At 44.4% G+C, this 21,769-nt stretch overlaps 1 pseudogene; it reads left to right on the top strand.

The window, feature by feature from the left end:
- The first annotated feature begins 16,146 nt into the window (after positions 1 to 16,146).
- LOC129505333 (kinesin-like protein KIF2C) lies at positions 16,147 to 21,323 on the top strand (annotated as a pseudogene).
- The last annotated feature ends 446 nt before the right edge of the window (positions 21,324 to 21,769 follow it).

Genomic DNA, 21,769 nt, shown 5'->3' with positions numbered 1-21,769 from the left:
CAGAGATGGAGGAAAAAGAGTCTCAATCACAGGAAACAAACTGAAGGTCGCTGGAGGGGAGGGGAGTGGAGGGACAGGGTAACTGGTAGACAGGCATGAAGGAGGGCATGTGATGTCAAGAGCCCTGGTGTTATCTCCAACTGGTGAATGCCTGAATTCTACCTCTGAAAGTATAATACACTATACTGTTAATTAATTGGGTTTAAATTAAATTAAGTTTAAAAATCAGTTGACTGTATCAGAGTGCATTTTCTTCCAGGCTCTCTATTCTGCTCCTTCAGCTTATGCCAGAACCACGCCCCTGTGGGTTTGGTTTGTTGAAGTAGGCGCCATGCCTCGTTCATAGCCCAGCACAGAGCTAGAACTCATGACCCCGAGATCAAGACCAGGGGTGAGGTCAGGAGTCGGATGCTTAACCAACGGAGCCAGCCTGAGCCTGAGAACCACACTGCTTTATCCTGTGTCTCTGTGACAAGGTTTGAAATAGGAAAGTGGAAGGAGGGGCAGGATGGCGGAGAGTAGGGTCCCCAAATCACCTGTCCCCACCAAATTACCTAGATAACCTTCAAATCATCCTGAAAATCTACGACTTCAGCCTGAGATTTAAAGAGAGACCAGCTGGAATGCTACAGTGAGAAGAGTTCGCGCTTCTATCAAGGTAGGAAGACGGGGAAAAAGAAATAAAGAAACAAAAGGCATCCAAGGGTGAGGGGCCCCACGAGGTGCTGGGCTAAGGCCAGGGCGAGTGCCCCCAGGATAGGAAAGCTCTGGCCAGAGAAGCAGGAACTTCACCAACCTTCCTGAGTGGAAAGACACCCGCAGGGAGTTAGAGCAGGACCCCAGTAGGGCGGGGATGACCTCGGACTCCCTGGGACACTAACAGACACGTGCGCCCAGGAGAGGGCACGATACCCCGCGGCTGAGCTCCCTAAAAGACTGCAGCGCCCATGTCGGGACCTGGAGCAGCTCGGAGGATCTCAGGCAGCGGCTCAGCATGGAGGGGGCTGCGCGGCTGGGAGCAGCTCGGATGAGGCTCCTCCAGAGGAAGAGGCTCAGTGAGGAGGGGGCTGCACATCTCCAGGAGAAGATCAGAGGGGCTCAGGAGGCGGCTCAGCAGAGGCAGCTGTGCGTCCAGGAGCGCAAATCTAACAGCGCAGTCTCTGGAGCACAGGGTGCTGGGACACAGCCCAGGATCTGGCCTCCCCTCGGGAATGGTAGAGGCTGGGAGGGCCTAGGACAGCAAGGACGCTCCTGCCCCTAGCTGAGCAGATCAGCGGCCCTGCGACAGAGCCTCCAGGCCCTGCAGATGGAGAGCTCCTGAGTTACTCTGGGAGCTGAATCCAGGGCTCCAGAGCTGCCGCCACCACTGGGGTTGTTTCTCCTGGGGCCTCAGGGGTTAAATAACCCCCACTGAGCCCTGCACCAGGCAGAAGGCAGAGCAGCTCCTCCAAGTGCTAACACCTGAAAATCAGCACAACAGGCCCCTCCCCCAGAAGACCAGCTGGACGGACCAGTTCCAGGGGAAGTCAAGGGACTTAAAGTATACACAATCAGAAGATACTCCCCCGTGGTTTTTTCTTTTCTTTTCTTTTCTTTTTTTCTTTTCTTTTCTTTCTTTTCTTTTTTCTTTTCTTTTTTGTTCTTTCTGATTTCTGTTTGCTTCCCCCACCCTTTTTTCCCTTTCTTTCTTTTTCTTTCTCTTTCTCTTCTCTTTTTTTTTTCTTCCTTTTTTCTTTTTCTCTTTTCTTTCCTTCTTTCTCTCTCTTTTTCTCCTTTTCCCAATACAACTTGTTTTTGGTCACTCTGCACTGAGCAAAATGACTGAAGGAAAATCTCACCTCAAAAGAAAGAAACAGTCCTCTCTCCCACAGAGTTACAAAATCTGGATTACAATTCAATGTCAGAAAGCCAATTCAGAAGCACTATTATACAGCTACTGGTGGCTCTAGAAAAAAGCATAAAGGACTCAAGAGACTTCATGACTGCAGAATTTAGATCCAATCAGGCAGAAATTAAAAATCAATTGAATGAGATGCAATCCAAAGTGTAAGTCCTAACAATGAGGGTTAATGAGGTGGAAGAACGAGTAAGTGACATAGAAGACAAATTGATGGCAAAGTAGGAAACTGAGGAAAGAAGAGACAAACAATTAAAAGACCATGAGGATAGATGAAGGAAAATAAAGGACAGCCTGAGGAAGAAAAACATACGTTTAATTGGGGTTCTAGAGGGCGCCAAAAGGGCCAGAGGGCCAGAATATGTATTTGAACAAATCATAGCTGAAAACTTTCCTTTTTTTATTTTTATTTTTTTTTAATAAATTTTTATTGGTGTTCAATTTACCAACATACAGAATAACACCCAGTGCTCATCCCGTCAAGTGTCCCCCTCAGTGCCCGTCACCCATTCACCCCCACCTCCCGCCCTCCTCCCCTTCCACCACCCCTAGTTCATTTCCCAGAGTTAGGAGTCTTTATGTTCTGTCTCCCATTCTGATATTTCCCACACATTTCTTCTCCCTTCCCTTATATTCCCTTTCACTATTATTCATATTCCCCAAATGAATGAGAACATACACTGTTTGTCCTTCTCCGATTGACTTACTTCACTCAGCATAAAAAACTTTACTAATCTGGGAAGGGAAACAGGCATTCAGATCCAGGAAATAGAGAGATCCCTCCCTAAAATCAACAAAATCCCATCAACCCCTGACATCTAATAGTGAAGCTTGCAAATTCCAAAGATAAAGAGAAAATCCTTAAAGCAGCAAGAGACAAGAAATCCCTGACCTTTATGGGGAGGAATATTAGGGTAACAGCAGACCTCTCCACAGAGATATGGCAGGCCAGAAAGGGCTGGCAGGATATATTCAGGGTCCTAAATGAGAAGAACATGTGACCAAGAATACTTTATCCTGCAAGGCTCTCATTCAAAATGGAAGGAGAGATAAAGAGTTTCCAAGACAGGCAGGAACTGAAAGAATATGTGACCTCCAAACCAGCTCTGCAAGAAATTTTAAGGGGGACTCTTAAAATTCCCCTTTAAGAAGAAGTTCAGTGGAACAATCCACAAAAACAAGGACTGAATAGATATCATGATGACCCTAAACTCAAATCTGTCAATAGTAACTCTGAACGTGAACGGGCTTAATGACCCCATCAAAAGGCGCAGGGTTTCAGACTGGATAAAAAAGCAGGACCCATCTATTTGCTGTCTACAAGAGACTCATTTTAGACAGAAGGACACCTACAGCCTGAAAATAAAAGTTTGGAGAACCATTTACCATTCAAGTGGTTCTCAAAAGAAAGCAGGAGTAGCCATCCTTATATCAGATAAACTAAAATTTAGTTTAAAAGACTACAATGAGGAGAGGAGGGGCAAGATGGCGGAAGAGTAGGGTCCCCAAATCACCTGTCACCAACAAATTACCTAGATAACCTTCAAATCATCCTGAAAATCTACGAATTCGGCCTGAGATTTAAAGAGAGACCAGCTGGAATGCTACAGTGAGAAGAGTTCGCGCTTCTATCAAGGTAGGAAGAAGGGGAAAAGAAATAAAGAAACAAAAGGCCTCCGAGGGGGAGGGGCCCCGCGAGGAGCCAGGCTGAGGCCGGGGCGAGTGTCCCCAGGACAGGAGAGCCCCGTCCCGGAGGAGCAGGAGCTGCACCAACCTTCCCGGGCGGAAAGGGGCTCGCAGGGTGTTGGAGCAGGACCCAGGAGGGCGGGGATGCCCTCGGGCTCCCGGGGACACTAACAGACACCTGCGCCCCGGAGAGTGCGCCGAGCTCCCTAAGGGCTGCAGCACGCACGGCTGGGCCGGAGCAGCTCGGAGGGGCTCAGGCGGCGGCTCCGCGGAGGGGGCTGCGGGGCGGGAGCGCGAATCCCACAGCGCAGGCCCCGGAGCATAGGGCGCCGGGACACAGCCCAGGATCCGGCCTCCCCCGGGACAGGCAGAGGCCGGGAGGGCCCAGGACAGCAAGGACGCTCCTGCCTCGAGCTGAGCAGATCAGCGGCCCCGCCCCGGAGCCTCCAGGCCCTGCGGACGGAGAGCCCCTTAGTTCCTGCTGGGGCTGACTCCAGGCTTCCAGAGTTGCCATAGCAACTGCGGCTGTTCCTCCTGGGGCCTCACGGGGTAAACAACCCCCGCTGAGCCCTGCAGCAGGCAGGGGCAGAGCAGCTCCCCCAAGTGCTAACACCTGAAAATCAGCACAGCAGGCCCCTCCCCCAGAAGACCAGCTGGACGGACCAGTTCCAGGGGAAGTCAAGGGACTTAAAGTCTACAGATTCAGAAGATACTCCCCCGTGTTTTTTTGTTTTTTTTTCTTTTTTCTTTTCTTTTTGATTTCTGATTGCTTCCCCCACACCCCCTTTTTTTCACCTTTCTTTCTTTTTTTCCTTTTTCTTTCTTTTTCCTTTTTTTCTTTTTCTTTTCTTTTCTCTTTTCTTTCCTTCTCTCTCTTTCTCTCCTTTTCCCAATACAACTTGTTTTTGGCCACTCTGCACTGAGCAAAATGACTAGAAGGAAAACCTCACCTCAAAAGAAAGAATCAGAAACAGCCCTCTCTCCCACAGAGCTACAAAATCTGGATTACAATTCAATGTCAGAAAGCCAATTCAGAAGCACTATTATACAGCTACTGGTGGCTCTAGAAAAAAGCATTAAGGACTCACGAGACTTCATGACTGCAGAATTTAGATCCAATCAGGCAGAAATTAAAAATCAATTGAATGAGATGCAATCCAAACTAGAAGTCCTAACGACGAGGGTTAACGAGGTGGAAGAACGAGTGAGTGACATAGAAGACAAGTTAATGGCAAAGAGGGAAACTGAGGAAAAAAGAGACAGACAATTAAAAGACCATGAAGACAGATTAAGGGAAATAAATGACAGCCTAAGGAAGAAAAACCTACGTTTAATTGGGGTTCCCGAGGGCGCCGAAAGGGACAGAGGGCCAGAATATGTATTTGAACAAATCCTAGCTGAAAACTTTCCCAATCTGGGAAGGGAAACAGGCATTCAGATCCAGGAAATAGAGAGATCCCCCCCTAAAATCAATAAAAACCGTTCAACACCTCGACATCTAATAGTGAAGCTTGCAAATTCCAAAGATAAAGAGAAGATCCTTAAAGCAGCAAGAGACAAGAAGTCCCTGACTTTCATGGGGAGGAATATTAGGGTAACAGCAGACCTCTCCACAGAGATCTGGCAGGCCAGAAAGGGCTGGCAGGATATATTCAGGGTCCTAAATGAGAAGAACATGCAACCAAGAATACTTTATCCAGCAAGGCTCTCATTCAAAATGGAAGGAGAGATAAAGAGCTTCCAAGACAGGCAGGAACTGAAAGAATATGTGACCTCCAAACCAGCTCTGCAAGAAATTTTAAGGGGGACTCTTAAAATTCCCCTTTAAGAAGAAGTTCAGTGGAACAATCCACAAAAACAAGGACTGAATAGATATCATGATGACACTAAACTCATATCTGTCAATAGTAACTCTGAACGTGAACGGGCTTAATGACCCCATCAAAAGGCACAGGGTTTCAGACTGGATAAAAAAGCAGGACCCATCTATTTGCTGTCTACAAGAGACTCATTTTAGACAGAAGGACACCTACAACCTGAAAATAAAAGGTTGGAGAACCATTTACCATTCAAATGGTTCTCAAAAGAAAGCAGGGGTAGCCATCCTTATATCAGATAAACTAAAATTTACCCCGAAGACAGTAGTGAGAGATGAAGAGGGACACTATATCATACTTAAAGGATCTATCCAGCAAGAGGACTTAACAATCCTCAATATATATGCCCCGAATGTGGGAGCTGCCAAATACTTAAACGAATTATTAACCAAAGTGAAGAAATACTTAGATAATAATACACTTATACTTGGTGACTTCAATCTAGCTCTTTCTACCCTCGATAGGTCTTCTAAGCACAACATCTCCAAAGAAACGAGAGCTTTAAATGATACACTGGACCAGATAGATTTCACAGATATCTACAGAACTTTACATCCAAACTCAACTGAATACACATTCTTCTCAAGTGCACATGGAACTTTTTCCAGAATAGACCACATACTGGGTCACAAATCGGGTCTGAACCGATACCAAAAGATTGGGATCGTCCCCTGCATATTCTCAGACCATAACGCCTTGAAATTAGAACTCAATCACAAGAAGAAGTTTGGAAGGACCTCAAACACGTGGAGGTTAAGGACCATCCTGCTAAAAGATAAAAGGGTCAACCAGGAAATTAAGGAAGAATTAAAAAGATTCATGGAAACTAATGAGAATGAAGATACAACTGTTCAAAATCTTTGGGATGCAGCAAAAGCAGTCCTGAGGGGAAATACATCGCAATACAAGCATCCATTCAAAAACTGGAAAGAACTCAAATACAAAAGCTAACCTTACACATAAAGGAGCTAGAGAAGAAGCAGCAAATCGACCCGACACCCAGCAGAAGAAGAGAGTTAATTAAATTCGAGCAGAACTCAACGAAATTGAGACCAGAAGAACTGTGGAACAGATCAATAGAACCAGGAGTTGGTTCTTTGAAAGAATTAATAAGATAGATAAACCATTAGCCAACCTTATTAAAAAGAAGAGAGAGAAGACTCAAATTAATAAAATCATGAATGAGAAAGGAGAGATCACTACCAACACCAAGGAAATACAAACGATTTTAAAAACATATTATGAACAGCTCTACGCCAATAAATTAGGCAATCTAGAAGAAATGGACGCATTCCTGGAAAGCCACAAACTACCAAAACTGGAGCAGGAAGAAATAGAAAACCTGAACAGGCCAATAACCAGGGAGGAAATTGAAGAAGTCATCAAAAACCTCCCAAGACACAAGAGTCCAGGGCCAGATGGCTTCCCAGGGGAATTCTATCAAACGTTTAAAGAAGAAATCATACCTATTCTACTAAAGCTGTTTGGAAAGATAGAAAGAGATGGAGTACTTCCAAATTCATTCTATGAGGCCAGCATCACCTTAATTCCAAAACCAGACAAAGACCCCACCAAAAAGGAGAATTACAGACCAATATCCCTGATGAACATGGATGCAAAAATTCTCAACAAGATACTAGCCAATAGGATCCAACAACACATTAAGAAAATTATTCACCATGACCAAGTAGGATTTATCCCCGGGACACAAGGCTGGTTCAACACTCGTAAAACAATCAATGTGATTCATCATATCAGCAAGAGAAAAACCAAGAACCATATGATCCTCTCATTAGATGCAGAGAAAGCATTTGACAAAATACAGCATCCATTCCTGATCAAAACTCTTCAGAGTGTAGGGATAGAGGGAACTTTCCTCGACATCTTAAAAGCCATCTACGAAAAGCCCACAGCAAATATCATTCTCAATGGGGAAGCACTGGGAGCCTTTCCCCTAAGATCAGGAACAAGACAGGGATGTCCACTCTCACCACTGCTATTCAACATAGTATTGGAAGTCCTAGCCTCAGCAATCAGACAACAAAAAGACATTAAAGGCATTCAAATTGGCAAAGAAGAAGTCAAACTCTCCCTCTTCGCCGATGACATGATACTCTACATAGAAAACCCAAAAGCCTCCACCCCAAGATTGCTAGAACTCATACAGCAATTTGGTAGCGATGGCAGGATACAAAATCAATGCCCAGAAATCAATGGCATTGCTATACACTAACAATGAGACTGAAGAAAGAGAAATTAAGGAGTCAATCCCATTTACAATTGCACCCAAAAGCATAAGATACCTAGGAATAAACCTAACCAAAGAGGTAAAGGATCTATACCCTAAAAACTATAGAACACTTCTGAAAGAAATTGAGGAAGACACAAAGAGATGGAAAAATATTCCATGCTCATGGATTGGCAGAATTAATATTGTGAAAATGTCAATGTTACCCAGGGCAATTTACACGTTTAATGCAATCCCTATCAAAATACCATGGACTTTCTTCAGAGACTTAGAACAAATTATTTTAAGATTTGTGTGGAATCAGAAAAGACCCCGAATAGCCAGGGGAATTTTAAAAAAGAAAACCATATCTGGTGGCATCACAATGCCAGATTTCAGGTTGTACTACAAAGCTGTGGTCATCAAGACAGTGTGGTACTGGCACAAAAACAGACACATAGATCAATGGAACAGAATAGAGAACCCAGAAGTGGACCCTGAACTTTATGGTCAACTAATATTCGATAAAGGAGGAAAGATGATCCACTGGAAGAAAGACAGTCTCTTCAATAAATGGTGCTGGGAAAATTGGACATCCACATGCAGAAGAATGAAACTAGACCACTCTCTTGCACCATACACAAAGATAAACTCAAAATGGATGAAAGATCTAAATGTGAGACAAGATTCCATCAAAATCCTAGAGGAGAACACAGGCAACACCCTTTTTGAACTTGGCCACAGTAACTTCTTGCAAGATACATCCACGAAAGCAAAAGAAACAAAAGCAAAAATGAACTATTGGGACTTCATCAAGATAAGAAGCTTTTGCACAGCAAAGGATACAGTCAACAAAACTCAAAGACAACCTACAGAATGGGAGAAGATATTTGCAAATAGACGTATCAGATAAAGGGCTAGTTGCCAAAATCTATAAAGAACTTATTAAACTCAACAGCAAAGAAACAAACAATCCAATCATGAAATGGGCAAAAGACATGAAGAGATATCTCACAGAGGAAGACATAGACATGGCCAACATGCGCATGAGAAAATGCTCTGCATCACTTGCCATCAGGGAAATACAAATCAAAACCACAATGAGATACCACCTCACACCAGTGAGAATGGGGAAAATTAACAAGGCAGGAAACAACAAATGTTGGAGAGGATGCGGAGAAAAGGGAACCCTCTTACACTGTTGGTGGGAATGTGAACTGGTGCAGCCACTCTGGAAAACTGTGTGGAGGTTCCTCAAAGAGTTAAAAATAGACCTGCCCTACGACCCAGCAATTGCACTGTTAGGGATTTACCCCAAAGATTCAGATGCAATGAAACGCCGGGACACCTGCACCCCGATGTTTCTAGCAGCCATGTCCACAATAGCCAAACTGTGGAAGGAGCCTCGGTGTCCATCGAAAGATGATGGATAAAGAAGATGTGGTTTATGTATACAATGGAATATTTCTCAGCCATTAGAAACGACAAATACCCACCATTTGCTTCAACGTGGATGGAACTGGAGGGTATTATGCTGAGTGAAGTAAGTCAATCGGAGAAGGACAAACAGTGTATGTTCTCATTCATTTGGGGAATATGAATAATAGTGAAAGGGAATATAAGGGAAGGGAGAAGAAATGTGTGGGAAATATCAGAAAGGGAGACAGAACATAAAGACTCCTAACTCTGGGAAATGAACTAGGGGTGGTGGAAGGGGAGGAGGGCGGGAGGTGGGGGTGAATGGGTGATGGGCACTGAGGGGGACACTTGACGGGATGAGCACTGGGTGTTATTCTGTATGTTGGTAAGTTGAACACCAATAAAAATTAATTTATTAAAAAAAAAGACTACAGTGAGATATGAAGAGGGACACTATCTCATACTTAAGGGATCTATCCAACAAGAGGACTTAACAATCCTCAATATATAGGCCCCGAATGTGGGAGCTGCCAAATACTTAAACCAGTTATTAACCAAAGTGAAGAAATACTTAGATAATAATACACTTATACTTAGTGACTTCAATCTAGCTCTTTCTACCCTCGATAGGTCTTCTAAGCACAACATCTCCAAAGAAGAGCTTTAAAAGATACACTGGACCAGATAGATTTCACAGATATCTACAGAACTTTGAATCCAAACTCAAATGAATACACATTCTTCTCAAGTGCATATGGAACTTCTCCAGAATAGACCACATACTGGGTCACAAATCCAGTCTGAAACGATACCAAGAGTGGGATCGTCCCCTGCATATTCTCAGACCATAACGCCTTGAAATTAGAACTCAATCACAAGAAGAAGTTTGGAAGGACATCAAACACGTGGAGGTTAAGGACCATCCTGCTAAAAGATAAAAGGGTCAGCCAGGAAATTAAGGAAGAATTAAAAAGATTCATGCAAACTAATGAGAATGAAGATACAACTGTTCAAAATCTTTGGGATGCAGCAAAAGCAGTCCTGAGGGGAAATACATCGCAATACAAGCATCCATTCAAAAACTGGAAAGAACTCAAATACAAAAGCTAACCTTACACATAAATGAGCGAGGGAAAAAACAGCAGATAGATCCTACACCCAGCAGAAGAAGAGAGTTAATCAAGATTCGAGCAGAGGTCAAGGAAATCGAGATCAGAAGAACTGTGGAACAGATCAACAAAGCCAGGAGTTGGTTCTTTGAAAGAATTAATAAGATACATAAACCATTAGCCAGCCTTATTAAAAAGAAGAGAGAGATGACCCAAATTAATAAAATCATGAATGAGAAGGGAGAGATCACTACCAACACCAAGGAAATACAAACGATTTAAAAACATATTATGAACAGCTATACCCCAATTAATAACGCAATCTAGAAGAAATGGACGCATTCCTGGAAAGCCAGAAACTAGCAAAATGAACAGGAAGAAATAGAAAACCTAAACAGGCCAAAAACCAAGGAGGAAATGGAAGAAGTCATCCAAAACCTCCCAAGACACAAGAGTCCAGGGCCAGATGGCTTCCCAGGGGAATTCTATCAAACGTTTAAAGAAACCATACCTATCCTACTAAAGCTGTTAGGAAACATAGAAAGTGATGGAGTACTTCCAAATTCGTGCTATGAGGCCACCATCACCTTAATTCCAAACCAGGCAAAGACCCCACCAAAACGGAGAATTACAGACCAGTAGCCCTGATGAACATGGATGCCAAAATTCTCAACCAGATACTAGCCAATAGGATCCAACAATACATTAAGAAAATTATTCACCATGACCAAGCTAGATTTATCCCCGGGGATGCAAGGCTGGTTCAACACACGTAAAACAATCAATATGACTCATCATATCAGCAAGAGAAAAACCAAGAACCATATGATCCTTCTCATTAGATGCAGAGAAAGCATTTGACAAAATACAGCATCCATTCCTGATCAAAACTCTTCAGAGTGTAGGGATAGAGGGAACATTCCTCGACATCTTAAAAGCCATCTACGAAAAGCCCACAGCAAATATCATTCTCAATGGGGAAGCACTGGGAGCCTTTCCCCTAAGATCAGGAACAAGAGAGGGATGTCCTCTCACCACTGCTATTCAACATAGTATTGGAAGTCCTAGCCTCAGCAATCTGACAACAAAAAGAAATAAAAGGCATTGGCAAAGAAGTCAAACTCTCCCTCTTCGCCGATGACATGATACTCTACCTAGAAAACCCAAAAGCCTCCACCCCAAGATTGCTAGAACTCATACAGCAATTTGGTAGCGTTGCAGGATACAAAAATCAATGCCCAGAAATCAATGGCATTGCTATACACTAACAATGAGACTGAAGAAAGAGAAATTAAGGAGTCAATCTCATTTCCAATTGCACCCAAAAGCATAAGATACCTAGGAATACCCCTAACCAAAGAGGTAAAGGATCTATACCCTAAGAACTATAGAATGCTTCTGAAAGAAATTGAGGAAGACACAACGAGATTGAAAAATATTCCATGCTCATGGATTGGCCGAATTAATATTGAGAGAATGTCAATGTTACCAAGTGCAATGTATACGTTTAATGCAGTCCCTATCAAAATAACATGGACTTTCTTCAGAAAGTTAGAACAAATTATTTTAAGATTTGTGTGGAATCAGAAAAGACCCCGAATAGCCAGGAGAATTTTCAAAAATAAAACCATCTGGGGGCATCACAATGCCAGATTTCAGGTTGTATTACAAGACTGTGGTCATCAAGACAGTGTGGGACTGGCACAAAAACAGACACATAGATCAATGGAACAGAAGAGAGAACCCAGAAGTGGACTCAGAACTTTATGGTCAATGAATGTTCGATAAAGGAGGAAAGACTATCCACTGGAAGAAAGACAGTCTCTTCAATAAATGGTGCTGGGAAAATTGCACATCCACATGCAGAAGAATGAAACAAGACCACTCTCTTGCACCATACACAAAGATAAACTCAAAATGGATGAAAGATCTAAATGTGAGACAAGATTCCATCAAAATCCTAGAGGAGAACACAGGCAACACCCTTTTTGAACTTGGCCACAGTAACTTCTTGCAAGATACATCCACGAAAGCAAAAGAAACAAAAGCAAAAATGAACTATTGGGACTTCATCAAGATAAGAAGCTTTTGCACAGCAAAGGATACAGTCAACAAAACTCAAAGACAACCTACAGAATGGGAGAAGATATTTACAAAAGACGTATCAGATAAAGGGCTAGTTTCCAAGATCTATAAAGAACTTATTAAACTCAACAGCAAAGAAACAAACAATCCAATCATGAAATGGGCAAAAGACATGAAGAGTAACCTCACAGAGGAAGTCAGAGACATGGCCAACATGCGCATGAGAAAATGCTCTGCATCACTTGCCATCAGGGAAATCCAATTCAAAACCACAATGAGATACCACCTCACACCAGTGAGAATGGGGAAAATTAACAGGCAGGAAACCACAAATGTTGGAGAGGATGTGGAGAAAAGGGAACACTCTTACACTGTTGGTGGGAACGTGAACTGATGCAGCCACTCTGGAAAACTGTGTGGAGGTTCCTCAAAGAGTTAAAAATAGACCTGCCCTACGACCCAGCAATTGCACTGTTAGGGATTTACCCCAAAGATTCACATGCAATGAAACGCCGGGACACCTGCACCCCGATGTTTATAGCAGGAATGTCCACAATAGCCAAACTGTGGAAGGAGCCTCGGTGTCCATTGAAAGATGAATGGATAAAGAAGATGTGCTTTATGTATACAATGGAATATTACTCAGCCATTAGAAACGACAAATACCCACCATTTGCTTCAACGTGGATGGAAATGGAGGGTATTATACTGAGTGAAGTAAGTCAGTCGGAGAAGGACACACAGTGTATGTACTCATTCATATGGGGAATATAAATTATAATGAAAGGGAATATAAGGGAATGGAGAAGTAATGTGTGGGGAAAAATCAGAAAGGGAGACAGAACAAAGAGACTCCTAACTCTGGGAAATGAACTAGGGGTGCTGGAAGGGGAGGAGGGCGGTGGGTGGGGGTGAATGGGTGATGGGCACTGAGGGGGGCACTTGACGGGATGAGCAGTGGGTGTTATTCTGTATGTTGGTAAATTGAATACCAATAAAAAATAAGTTTATTAAAAAAAGATCAAACAACTAAATATTTATGCTGCCAACATGGGAGCACCTAAATATAGAAACCAATTAACAACAAACATACAGGAACTCACTGATAATAATACAATCACACGGGATTTTAACACCCACTTATGGCAATCGACCGATCGTCTATGCAGAAAATCAACAGGGGAACAATAGCCTTGACACACTGGACAACAGGGACTCAAAATATATAGACTGAACATTTCTTCCTAAAGCAGAATACACATTCATTTCAGGTGCACATGGGACATTCTCCAGAACAGATCATATCATGGGCCACAAATCAGCCTTCAACCGGTACAACAGGTACAAGAAGGTTGATATCACACCACGTAAATTTTCGGATGACGAAGCTATGAAACTCAAAGTCGACAGTAAGAAAAAATTTGGACAGACCAAAAATACGTGCAGATTATGAACACCCTACTAGAGAATACATGGAGCAACCAGGAAATTAAAGAGGAAATTTAAAACAAATGAAAATGAAAACATGTTTCTCCAAACCTCTAGGATATAGCAAAGGCAGTCCTAAGAGGGAAGTACATAGCAATACAGGCCTACCTCAAGAAACAAGAAGTCTCCAATACACAACCTAACCCTACCCCTAAAGAGGGTAGGAAAGGAATAGCAAACAAAGCCTAAAGCCTATAGAAGAAGGGAAAAATAAAAATGAGAGCAGAAAGAAAAAATACAGAAACAACAAAACAGTAGAATGGAATAACGAAACTAAGAGCTGGTTCTTCAAAATAATTAATAAAATGGATCAAGCCCACGCAGCCTTATGAACGAGAAAAGAGAAAAGACCTAAATAAACAAAATCACAAATGAGAGAGATCACAATCAACACCAGAAAAATAAGACAATTATAAGGGAATACTATGAAAGATTATACGCTGACAAACTGGGAGACCTGGAAGAAATGGACAAATCCCTAGAAATGTGCAAACGAGCAAAACTGAAATAGGAAGAGATAGAAAATGTGAACAGACCCATAACTAGCAAAGGAATTGAATCAGCAAGGCACCTGGGTGCCTCAGTGGTTGAGCATCTGCTTTGGCTCAGGTCATGATCCCGGGGTCCTGGGGATCAAGTCCCACATCAGGCTCCCCCATGCAGCCTCATTTTCCCTCTGCCTATACCTCTGCCTCTCTGTGTCTCTCATGAATACATAAATAAAATCTTTAAAACAGAAAATAAGATAAAAAGATGAGAAAGTACCCAAATAAAATCACAACTGAGAAAAGAGAAATAACAACCAACACTAGAAAAATACAAATGATAATAAGAGAACATTATGAAAAATTATAGGCCAGCAACCTTGAACCTGGAAGAAATAGATCAATTCCTGGAAGTATATAACATACCAAAAATGAAAAAGGAAGAAATGAGAAACTTGAACAGACACATAACCAGCAAAGAAATTGAATCAGCAATCAAGAATCTTCCAACAGGAGACTCTTAGATCAATAGAACAGAATGGAAAGCCGAAACAAGATACAAACCTGGAACTCTATGATCCATTAATCGACAACAAGGCAGGAAGGTATATCCAATGGCACAAAGACAGTCTCTTCAACAAACCCTAACCCTGACCCCACGATAAGAACAAATGGTGTTGGGAAAACCAGGCAGCCACATGCAGAAGAATGAAACTGGACCACTTTTCTTACACCGTATATATAAACGATAAATTCAAAATGGATGAAAGACCTAAATGTGAGACCTGAAACCATACAAAGAAGAAAAGATAGCCAGCAACGTCTTGACATTGGCCATTGGATCTTCTTTCTAGATATGCCTCTGAGGAGAGAGAAACAAAAGCAAAAATACTCTTGGGACTTCATCAAATCAAAAAGCTTCAGTAAAGTGAAGGAAACAACCAAAGCTAAAAGGCAACATACAAAATGAGAGGAGATATTTGTAAACAACACATCCAATAAAGAGTTAGTATGCAAAATACATAAAGCAAATATAAATCTCACCATCCAAAACACAAATTATGCAACTGCAGATGGGCAGAAGACATGAATGGACTTTGTCTCTGACAAGCCATCCAGATGGCCACCAGGCACTCGGAAAGATACTCAGCGTCACCCATCATCAGGGAAATGCAAACCAAAACCACAATGAGATGTCACCTGACAGCCGTCAGAATGGCTAAAATTAACAACACAAGAAACAACAGGTGTTCGTGAGGCTATGGAGAAGGGGTAGCCCCCTACACTCCTGGTGGGCATGTGAACAGGTGCATCCACTGTGGAAAACAGTGTGGAGTGTCCTCGAGAAGTTAAAATAGGGGATCCCTGGGTGACACCGTGGGTTTGGCACCTGCCTTTGGCCCAGGGCGCGATCCTGGAGACCCGGGATCGAATCCCACGTCGGGCTCCCGGTGCATGGAGCCTGCTTCTCCCTCTGCTTGCTTGTCTCCTCTGCCTCTCTCTCTCTGTGACTATCATTTTTAAAAAAAAGTTAAAAATAAAGCTACCCTACAATTCCAAAATTGCACAGCTAGGTGTTTACCCCGAGGATACAAAAGTAGTTTAGTAGATTCGAAGAGGGGCACGCAGCCCAGTGTTTGTATCAGCGTTATCAACAACAGCCAAACTGTGGATACAGCCCAGATGTCCACCGACAGATGAATGGGCAGAGACGATGTGGTAAATATACACACTGCGACATCACTTGGTCATCAGAAGGGATGAAATGAAGCCATTTACAATGACGTGGGAGAAGTGGAAAGGACTTATGCTAAATGAACTCAGTCAGTCAGAGAAAGACAGATACCAAATACCATACAATTGCATTCTGCCCATGGACTCGTCGTTTCAGTCTCGCCTGTTTCCCGGTCTCACCATCAATATCCAAGGCAGTAATGGCATAATTCACAGTGCCAATGTAAGGACTGTGAACTTGGAGAAATCCTGCGTTTCGGTTGAATGGACAGAAGGAGATGCCACAAAGGGCAAAGAGATTGATTTTGATGATGTGGCCGCAATAAACCCAGAAGTTTTACAACTTCTTCCCTTACACCCAAAGGACAATCTGTCCCTGCAGGAGAATGTAATGGTCCAGAAACAAAAACGCAGATCAGTCCACTCCAAAATTCCTGCTCCAAAGGAAGGTCTCCGCAGCCACTCCACTCGAATGTCCACTGTCTCAGAGGTTCGCATTACCACTCAGGAGAATGATATGGAGGTAGAGCTACCAGCATCTACAAATTCCCGCAAGCATCTTTCAGTTCCCACTGGCCCCCCTAGGCCCTCCTGCCCTGCAGTGGCTGAAATACCATTAACGATGGTCAGCAAGGAGGTGGAGGAGCAAGTCCATTCCGTCCGAGGCAGCTCTTCTGCAAACCCTGTGAACTCAGTTCGGAGGAAATCATGTATCGTGAAGGAAATGGGAAAAAATGAAGAACAAGAGAGAAGAGAAGAGGGCCCAGAACTCTGAAATGAGAATAGAACGAGCACAGGAGTATGACAACAGCTTTGCAAACTGGGAATTTGCCCGGATGATTAAAGAATTTCGGACTACTTTGGAATGCCATCCACTTACTATGACTGATCCTATCGAGGAGCACAGGATATGTGTCTGTGTGAGGAAACGTCCACTAAATAAACAAGAATTGGCCAAGAAAGAAATTGATGTGATTTCCATTCCCAGCAAGTGTCTCCCCTTGGTCCACGAGCCCAAGTTAAAAGCGGACTTAAAGTATCTGGAGAACCAAGCCTTCTGCTTTGACTTTGCATTTGATGAAACAGCTTCAAATGAAGTTGTCTACAGGTTCACAGCAAGGCCACTGGTCCAGACAATCTTTGAAGGGGGAAAAGCAACCTGTTTTGCATATGGCCAAACAGGAAGTGGCAAGACACATACGATGGGCGGAGACCTGTCTGGGAAAGCCCAGAATGCATCCAAAGGGATCTATGCCATGGCCTCCCAAGACGTCTTCCTCCTGAAGAATCAGCCCCGCTACTGAAACCTGGGCCTGGAAGTCTATGTGACATTCTTCGAGATCTATAATGGGAAGCTGTTCGATCTGCTCAACAAGAAAGCCAAGCTGCGTGTGCTGGAGGACGGCAAGCAGCAGGTGCAGGTGGTGGGGCTGCAGGAGCACCTGGTGAACTGTGCCAATGATGTCATCAAGATGATCGACTTAGGGAGGGAGGGGCAAGATGGCGGAAGAGCAGGGTCCCCAAATCGCCTGTCCCCACCAAATTACCTAGATAACCTTCAAACCATCCTGAAAATTTACGAATTCGGCCTGAGATGTAAAGAGAGACCAGCTGGAATGCTACAGTGAGAAGAGTCCGCGCTTCTATCAAGGTAGGAAGACGGGGGAAAAAGAGATAAAGAAACAAAAGGCCTTGGAGGGGGAGGGGCCCCGCGAGGAGCCGGGCTGAGGCCGGGGCGAGTGTCCCCAGGACAGGAGAGCCCCGTCCCCGTCCCGGAGGAGCAGGAGCTGCACCAACCTTCCCGGGCGGGCGGAAAGGGGCTCGCAGGGAGTTGGAGCAGGACCCAGGAGGGCGGGGATGCCCTCGGGCTCCCTGGGACACTCACAGACACCTGCGAGCGCAGGAGAGTGCTCCGAGCTCCCTAAGGGCTGCAGCGCGCACGGAGGGACCGACCGGAGCAGCTCGGAGGGGCTCGGGCGGCGGCTCCGCGGAGGGGGCTGCGGGGCGGGAGCGCGAATCCAACAGCGCAGGCCCCGGAGCACAGGGCGCCGGGACACAGCCCAGGATCCGGCCTCCCCCGGGACAGGCAGAGGCCGGAAGGGCCCAGGACAGCGAGGACGCTCCTGCCCCGAGCTGAGATCAGCGGCCCCGCCCCGGAGCCTCCAGGCCCTGCGGACTGAGAGCCGAGAGCCCCGAGCCCCGTAGTTCCTGCAGAGGCTGAATCCAGGCTTCCAGAGTTGCCATAGCAACTGCTGCTGTTCCTCCTGGGGCCCCACGGGGTAAACAACCCCCGCTGAGCCCTGCAGCAGGCAGGGGCAGAGCAGCTCCCCCAAGTGCTAACACCTGAAAATCAGCGCAACAGGCCCCTCCCCCAGAAGACCAGCTAGAGGGACCAGTGATACTCCCCCGTGTTCCAATACAACTTGTTTTTGGCCACTCTGCACTGAGCAAAATGACTAGAAGGAAAACCTCACTTCAAAAGAAAGAATCAGAAACAGCCCTCTTTCCCACAGAGTTACAAAATCTGGATTACACTTCAATGTCAGAAAGCCAATTCAGAAGCACTATTCTACAGCTACTGGTGGCTCTAGAAAAAAGCATTAAGGACTCACGAGACTTCATGACTGCAGAATTTAGATCCAATCAGGCAGAAATTAAAAATCAATTGAATGAGATGCAATCCAAACTAGAAGTCCTAACGACGAGGGTTAACGAGGTGGAAGAACGAGTGAGTGACATAGAAGACAAGTTGATGGCAAGGAGGGAAACTGAGGAAAAAAGAGATAAACAATTAAAGAACCATGAAGACAGATTAAGGGAAATAAATGACACTCTAAGGAGGAAAAACCTACGTTTAATTGGGGTTCCCGAGGGCGCCGAAAGGGACAGAGGGCCAGAATATGTATTTGAACAAATCCTAGCTGAAAACTTTCCCAATCTGGGAAGGGAAATAGGCATTCAGATCCAGGAAATAGAGAGATCCCCCCCTAAAATCAATAAAAACCGTTCAACACCTCGACATCTAATAGTGAAGCTTGCAAATTCCAAAGATAAAGAGAAGATCCTTAAAGCAGCAAGAGACAAGAAGTCCCTGACTTTCATGGGGAGGAATATTAGGGTAACAGCAGACCTCTCCACAGAGACCTGGCAGGCCAGAAAGGGCTGGCAGGATATATTCAGGGTCCTAAATGAGAAGAACATGCAACCAAGAATACTTTATCCAGCAAGGCTCTCATTCAAAATGGAAGGAGAGATAAAGAGCTTCCAAGACAGGCAGGAACTGAAAGAATATGTGACCTCCAAACCAGCTCTGCAAGAAATTTTAAGGGGGACTCTTAAAACTCCCCTTTAAGAAGAAGTTCAAGTAACTCTGAACGTGAATGGGCTTAATGACCCCATCAAAAGGCGCAGAGATTCAGACTGGATAAAAAAACAGGACCCATCTATTTGCTGTCTACAAGAGACTCATTTTAGACAGAAGGACACCTACAACCTGAAAATAAAAGGTTGGAGAACCATTTACCATTCAAATGGTTCTCAAAATATACCCTAAAAACTACAGAACACTTCTGAAAGAAATTGAGGAAGACACAAAGAGATGGAAAAATATTCCATGCTCATGGATTGGCAGAATTAATATTGTGAAAATGTCAATGTTACCCAGGGCAATTTACACGTATAATGCAATCCCTATCAAAATACCATGGACTTTCTTCAGAGACTTAGAACAAATTATTTTAAGATTTGTGTGGAATCAGAAAAGACCCCAAACAGCCAGGGGAATTTTAAAAAAAGAAAACCATATCTGGGGGCATCACAATGCCAGATTTCAGGTTGTACTACAAAGCTGTGTTCATCAAGACAGTGTGGTACTGGCACAAAAACAGACATATAGATCAATGGAACAGAACAGAGAACCCAGAAGTGGACCCTGAACTTTATGCTCAACTAATATACGATAAAGGAGGAAAGACGATCCACTAGAAGAAAGACAGTCTCTTCAATAAATGGTGCTGGGAAAATTGGACATCCACATGCAGAAGAATGAAACTGGACCACTCTCTTGCACCATACACAAAGATAAACTCAAAATAGATGAAAGATCTAAATGTGAGACAAGATTCCATCAAAATCCCAGAGAAGAACTCAGGCAACACCCTTTTTGAACTTGGCCACAGTAACCGGAGAAGGACAAACAGTGTATGTTCTCATTCATTTGGGGAATATGAATAATAGCGAAAGGGAATATAAGGGAAGGGAGAAGAAATGTGTGAGAAATATCAGAAAGGGAGACAGAACATAAAGACTTCTAACTCTGGGAAATGAACTAGGGGTGGTGGAGGGGGAGGAGGGTGGGGGGTGGGGGTGAATGGGTGACGGGCACTGAGGGGTACACTTGACGGGATGAGCACTGGGTGTTATTCTGTATGTTGGTAAATTGAACACCAATAAAAATTAATTTATTAAAAAAAAAAAAAAGATGATCGACTTAGGCAGTGCCTGCAGGACCTCTGGGCAGACATTTGCCAACTCCAACTCATCCCGCTCCCACGCCTGCTTCCAGATTCTTCTTCGAGCCAAAGGGAGAGTGCATGGCAAGTTCTCTTTGGTGGATCTGGCAGGGAATGAGAGAGGTGCAGACACTTCCAGTGCTGACCGGCAGACCCGCATGGAGGGTGCAGAAATCAACAAGAGTCTCCTGGCTCTGAAGGAGTGCATCAGGGTCCTCGGACAGAACAAGGCTCACACCCCGTTTCGAGAGAGTAAGCTGACACAGGTGCTGAGGGACTCCTTTATCGGGGAGAACTCAAGGACCTGCATGATCACCATGATCTCACCAGGCATAAGCTCCTGTGAATATACTTTAAACACACTAAGATATGCAGACAGGGTCAAGGAGCTGAGCCCCCACAGTGGGTCCAGTGGGGAGCAGCCAGTTCAAATGGAAACAGAAGAGATGGAATCCAGCTCTCATGGGTCCCTGATCTCAGGCAATTTCTCCAAGGAAGATGAGGAACTATCTTCCCAGATGTCCAGCTTTAATGAAGCCATGTCTCAGATCAGAGAATTGGAGGAAAGGCTATGGAGGAGCTCAAGGAGATTATACAACAAGGGCCAGGCTGGCTTGAGCTCTCCGAGATGACTGAACAGCCAGGCTATGACCTGGAGACCTTCGTGAACAAGGCAGAGTCTGTCATGATCCAGCAAGCCAAGCACTTCTCAGCCCTGCAAGATGTCATCAAGGCCTTGCGTCTGGCCATGCAGCTGGAAGAGCAGGCCAGCAAACAAATAAGCAACAAGAAATGGCCCCAGTGACGACTGCAAATAAAAGATCTGTTTGTTTTCACACCTAGCCTCTTCCCTCCCCAGCAAACTTTGGGCACCTGGTGGGTCTAGTCAGGGTCTGGGACAGGCTTTGGTAAATGCCAAGTATGGGGGCAGCTGGGGAGGGGGTCAAAGTGATGTAGGACACTACTTTCTTCTCATCTTTGCTCCTTGGATGACTACAACCGAGAAAAAGGAAAGACCTTTTACTTATCCTGGGTGTTGCCCTCTCTCCAGGAGGAGAAGACTCTGGTAGAAAGTTTTCCCTTGGATGGCCTTCTGCCTATGTGGACTGGCGACTGGTGGAGGGCCCCCCACACCAACCCCCCGGTCTCGTCCTGGCTCTGGGAAGAGGGAAGGAGCCTTTAGAAAAAAAAATAGAATTTTAAGAAACCAAACAAACTGGCAAAGGGGCGGAGGGGGGGATGAGAGAAGCA

The sequence above is a fragment of the Nyctereutes procyonoides genome, unplaced genomic scaffold, assembly GCF_905146905.1.
Source record: "Nyctereutes procyonoides isolate TBG_1078 unplaced genomic scaffold, NYPRO_anot_genome, whole genome shotgun sequence".
In the NCBI taxonomy this organism is placed as follows: domain Eukaryota; kingdom Metazoa; phylum Chordata; class Mammalia; order Carnivora; family Canidae; genus Nyctereutes; species Nyctereutes procyonoides.
This window is presented reverse-complemented; position numbering and strand designations above follow the sequence as displayed.